The sequence below is a fragment of the Marmota marmota genome, unplaced genomic scaffold (genome assembly GCF_001458135.2).
Source record: "Marmota marmota marmota unplaced genomic scaffold, marMar, whole genome shotgun sequence".
Taxonomy (NCBI): Eukaryota; Metazoa; Chordata; class Mammalia; order Rodentia; family Sciuridae; genus Marmota; species Marmota marmota.
In genome coordinates, this window is record NW_025999990.1 from 52,357,723 (window position 1) to 52,362,912 (window position 5,190).

Here is a 5,190-nt window from a genome sequence, read left to right on the forward strand (position 1 = left end):
CTGCACAGAGCACGGACAAATGGATAGAGAGTCAAAAAGCAGGGTGGGGAACAGTGAATAGAATACGAGTTAAGAGAGATAGAGACATGAGGAGATTATGGTTCAACCAATCAAAGAAGATTCTACTGAAGATAGGCCTAGGTGATCAGAGATGTTGCCAAGGCATGGCAGAGTCTGAGGAACCTGATCAGATTTGGAGAACTGCGCAATCTGGATTTGACATTGAAGTGCACAGAGGAGCATAGAGCAGAGTTCAAGGACCTGACTACTGCTTGGCCCAGCCAAGAATCTCTGTCAGTGCAAACCAGACAGGGAGTGCATGGGGCTCCATTTCTGGGATGGTGTAGTCATGGGGTGATGGAGTGTTGTGGACTGAGCTGGGGCTGCCCTGAATGTAGACCATGTCTCTGTATTTCTCTCAGCTTGGTGAAGTACAGAAGAGCTTACTAGGTCTGGGTTTCGCCAGGGTAAGCAAGACAAAAGGATGGGGGAAACAAAAACATACATTTAATGGACATGCCTGGAGGCTGTTAGGAAAGAACAAGGACCCCGGGGGAGTGTAGAGAAAGGGATAGTTACAAGCTGAGTGTCCAGGTCGTTTCTCTCCCAACCCTGAGGCCCACACTGGTGTTTCACTGCACAAAGCCCTGCAGCATTCCATTGCTTGACCAGCCTGAGTCTGGCACCAAGTTGAACCCATTCTGTAATGATGTCATCTGCAGTGTGCTCTGAGACTCTGGGCTCTAGTGCCTCAGACTATGGCCAGATTTCTGCCTGAGGAGATTGGGATTCATGAAAAAGCCTGACTGGTCTCCTCCTGCTGTTGCCAGCCTGATAAATGAGGGACTTGGGTTTGGGGTATTGCAGACCGTCCTGCTCCGCAGCAGCAGTCCAGGGTCCCCGTTTGGCAGCGGGCATACTGCCCCCACGCCGCGGGTCCTGCTGTGGCCACCTCCCCGCTGCCCTCCGCCACACCCTTCGGCCTGCTTTTGCCTCCACCCTTGCCTGTCACCGACTTCTCCGAGGCCGCCTCCCCCTTCTCCAGCCCTCTAGGCGGAAGCTTGGGCAGCTCTGTCATCGCTGCTTCCTCTTCCTCCCCGTTCCTGGCGCATCAGCAGACCATGCAGGATGAGCTGCTACTGGGGCTGACACAGCAGCCGGCGCTGCCACGGAGAAACTCCCCAACCACCACCCCGGCGGCTGCAGGAAAGTGGGAGTGACCCACCTCCTCCCCTCCCAGGACTTCAAACCTAGTCTGCACCACCCCTCCTCCGCCGCCGCCTCCTCCTGCTGCTGCTCCCGCACTTCCTCCCCGCAGGACTTCAGTAAGCGGCAGCAGCAGCAGCTGAGCAGCCAGAAGAGGAAAGAGTTCAGCCCTCCCCACCATCCCCTCCCTCCGGACTCGAAGCCGCCGCCGCCGCCGCTCCAGTGCCTGGCCCAGTTCAGCCCTCCTCCGCCGCCCCGCACGCTCCTCCAGCCGACAAAGCTNNNNTTACCTCAGCTGCAGCCCCCGCCGCCCGCGGCGCCGCAACAGCCGCTGACCCGGAGGTCGCCCTTCAGCCCGCAGCTCCAGCAGTAGCACCGGGCGGCGGCCGCCGCCTGCCTGCAGCAGAGGAACTCTTACAACCACCACCAGCCTCTTCTGAAACAATTGCCTTGGAGCAACCACCAGAGCAGTGGCTGGGACACTGGAAGCATGTCCTGGGGAGCAGTGCTGGCAGAGATCATCCTAGAACTGGAAACATGGGAATTCCAGGAACCATGAATCAGATCTCTCCATTGAAGAAACCATTCTCTGGTCATGTCATAGCACCACCGAAATTTACTCGCTCTACTCCATCACTGACTCCAAAATCTTGGATTGAAGATAAGGTGTTCAGAACAGACAACAATAGTAATACACTTTTATCCTTACAGATGAGATCTAGTTTGCAGTTGCCAGCTTGGGGCTCAGATTCACTCCAAGATAGTTGGTGCATTGCAGCTGGAACATCCAGAAGAGACCAGGATCAAAGCAGAATATATGAAAGTTTAAATATGCACTCTTTGGAAAATTCGCTCATTGATATTATGAGAGCAGAGCATGATCCCCTTAAGGGTGGATTGAGTTATCCACATCCAGGAACTGACAATCTGTTGATTTAAATGCTGTGGATAAAACCCTGAATAAGATTACTGAGAAACCAGGATCAAATTGTAAAGTCACTTCTTACAGGCAAGGTCTTCAAGCTATTCTCAGAGCCTTCTTGCTATCTTTAAATACATGAAGAAGTTCACCCATCAATAATATATTTTAACAGGCATGTATATATTAAAGATGCATATATGTGTATCAAATAGCTAATCCTCTTTTTTGTGTAAAGTCCCTTTTTATAAATGCTTTATCAAATGTATGTTTGCTGCATATAACAACGCAGGTCAGCATGAACAAGAAAGAAGAAGCAGAAGAAGCCGAAGCAGCAGAAGAAAAAAAAAAGCCCTTTATTGTATACAGCAGTCTTTTTACAGTATTGTGAACAAAGAAGGCAGCCTTCCAATAGCAATAAATCAGGTCTTTAGGCTAGTTAAACATAGTATACAGAAGTCTTACTTCCTAATCAGAAGTGACCTGCTTCTCATGGCTTAATCTGCTCTTGGCCGGGAGCATACTGAGCTCTGTTCTTTGTTAAGAACAGACAAAAATTTTCTCAGCGCCCTCCTAGCCCACTTGGGAGAACTTGGTTTGCTGTCCTACCAACAACAGCAAATACCTCGTTTTCAAGCATGTCCTCTGTTACCTATCTAAACCTTGAAGGAACCTCCCATTTGCAGGCAGGCCCCATCAAAGACAACAAACATCTCATGTGCAAGTATGTTTGCTATCACCTTATCTAGACCTTGACAGGACATCCCCTTTGCAGGCAGGCCCCATCAAGGACAGTAAGCATTACGTTTTCAAGCTCGCAGTCACATCTGATTCTCTACATATGTTCATGAAAATTGATGTTGTAAATACAATTTTTATGCAAAAAAAGCCTGACTGGGAGAAAAATATGAGAGCTGGATCTGGATGGGAAATTCTCTAGGGAGTCTGGGACCCACTAAGTTTGAGAAGGTCAACACAACCAGTCTTCAGGCCATCAAGTGAATCGAGGTGGCTGAAGTCCTTTCTAATGCTCATGTCCAGTGGTTCTGATTCCAAACATGGATACTCAAAGTGAACTCCACTTAGATGCAGAAAGTGGCCAAGTCTCTGCCTTGGCTTGGGTCCTTACAGCAGCCCTGTGGAGCACTCAGCCATGACCTGCTCTGCACTGAGGTGCCAGATCCTCCTGACATCTGATGGGCACTGATCAATGCGTGTTCTGAGGCATTAGGAGACAAAGAAAGGCCTCAGGCCTGTGACTCTGAGGTATCAAAAGAGTATCACATGTGTACCTAGCACTGTGCTTGGCTCATGGGAGCAGAGGCAGGTCCTACATCCTGAATGGACACGGTTACAAAGTAGGAACTGCTCATGTGACATGAAAGGCACAGTCCTCAAATGGCCCATCACAATCTAGACAGCAGAAGGAAGGTGGAGAGCCCTTCATTCCAGGAATTACCATACTCCATTACACATTGTGTGCTGAATATTTGACCTTGCCCCCACTGGATCCTCCCTTATGGGGGCCCAGAGGAACCCAGTTCATGGAGGTCTATCACTTGCACAAGGTGACACAATTATAGAAGCTCAGGCTTGATAAGCCACTCAAAACATGTCTCAACTCTCTCAACAAATGTTCTGGCTGGTACAGGCTGTTCACCCAGGTCCCTCTGAGGCAGGCAGAGTGTACACCTCTCTCTCCACATGTCTTTAGTTAGAGTGACACCACCTATGCCAACCAGACTGTACACAACTATTGCTTGCAGCACAGTGTGATAAGATTTATGAAATGACCTAGCCATGAAAAATCTTCTCATTCAATGAGTTGTTTTAAAACAGGTTGTTTTCTATTCTCAGGAGAGAAAAGGAGACCCTTGCTGGATGGAGCCCTGGATCTATGAGCATGAGCAGTCACCCTTGTCTTTTAGTTAGATGAAGAGCCATATTCCAAAATTCCAGCCAACAGCTGCAACAAAGGTCTCCATTGACAGCCACATGAGGGAGTTTCAGAAGATTTCAACCTCAGCCTCAGCCATCATGCTGCTAGCAATCAGCAAGGCAGAACTGGACAGAGACAAACTACTCTTGTTGAGTGCTTAGGGGAATATGGCATTCCAGAGACAGCCTTCTCTGGGACTTCTCTCTGTGAATAATTGCTTGAGTTGAGATCTCTCTGATTGATTGAGAGCAGCTTCTCTAGGTTGAAGGACAACACTCTGAGAGCATCATTTATGGCAGCAGGAGCATGATTCTTTGCAGGCCTACAAAGCAACAGTGAGGGGAAGTACCACTGACTGACATTTTGTACCTCATGAAGTACAAAAAAGTTGTGAGGTATCTGCATCCTGCCTACCAATCTGAAATAAGCTGTGTTCTGACCTGTAGAGAAACTTCATTTTTAACACTCTCAGCAGAAGCAGCAGTAACAGTGGTGCTGTGAGACCAAAATCAGATACCCAACAGGGAGGTACATGGGGCATTACACAACACATGGAAACTCTCTAGGATAAATTTCATGGTGTGATTGGTCTTTTATTTTATTCATAGTACATAGGATATAAAGACATATAAATAAACAAAGCTCACATAGTCCATTTTATTAAAGTAATGCTTGCTTGTTATTATGTGACAGGACAGGAAAGCATTCGCAGCCCACTCTCTGCATCTCTCTAGTGGGTGGTGAAGGCCCAGTTGTGCCTCCTTGTGGCTTCCTGCTCAACATGACTGACTCTCTTAGTCTCCAAAAATATCACCAAGGTAGTGAAAGTTTGAGGGCAGTAATGCAATTCCCACCATACTGTGGTCCATATTGGGGAGGCAAGGGTAGTGTTTCCCTCCTTCATTCCTGCCTTCAACAGCCCCCACACCTCTACTCCTGCAATCATGAAACCAACCTCCATGAAGGACATCATGCAAAGAAAATCTGGCAACCTTCCCTCTCAGAAGCTCTTTTTAAACCACTGTCCTCCTGCCTTTGAGAGTGACTTCACCACTATGTGCCAAGTGATGTGCAGATTGCTCAATCAATCCTGAGTTCAGTGAGGCAGGAGTACCACAGCACTCAG

At 48.4% G+C, this 5,190-nt stretch overlaps 1 pseudogene; it reads left to right on the forward strand.

Annotated features, from left to right (window-relative positions):
* Positions 1 to 792: 792 nt before the first annotated feature.
* On the forward strand, positions 793 to 4,560 carry LOC107139361 (annotated as a pseudogene).
* The last annotated feature ends 630 nt before the right edge of the window (positions 4,561 to 5,190 follow it).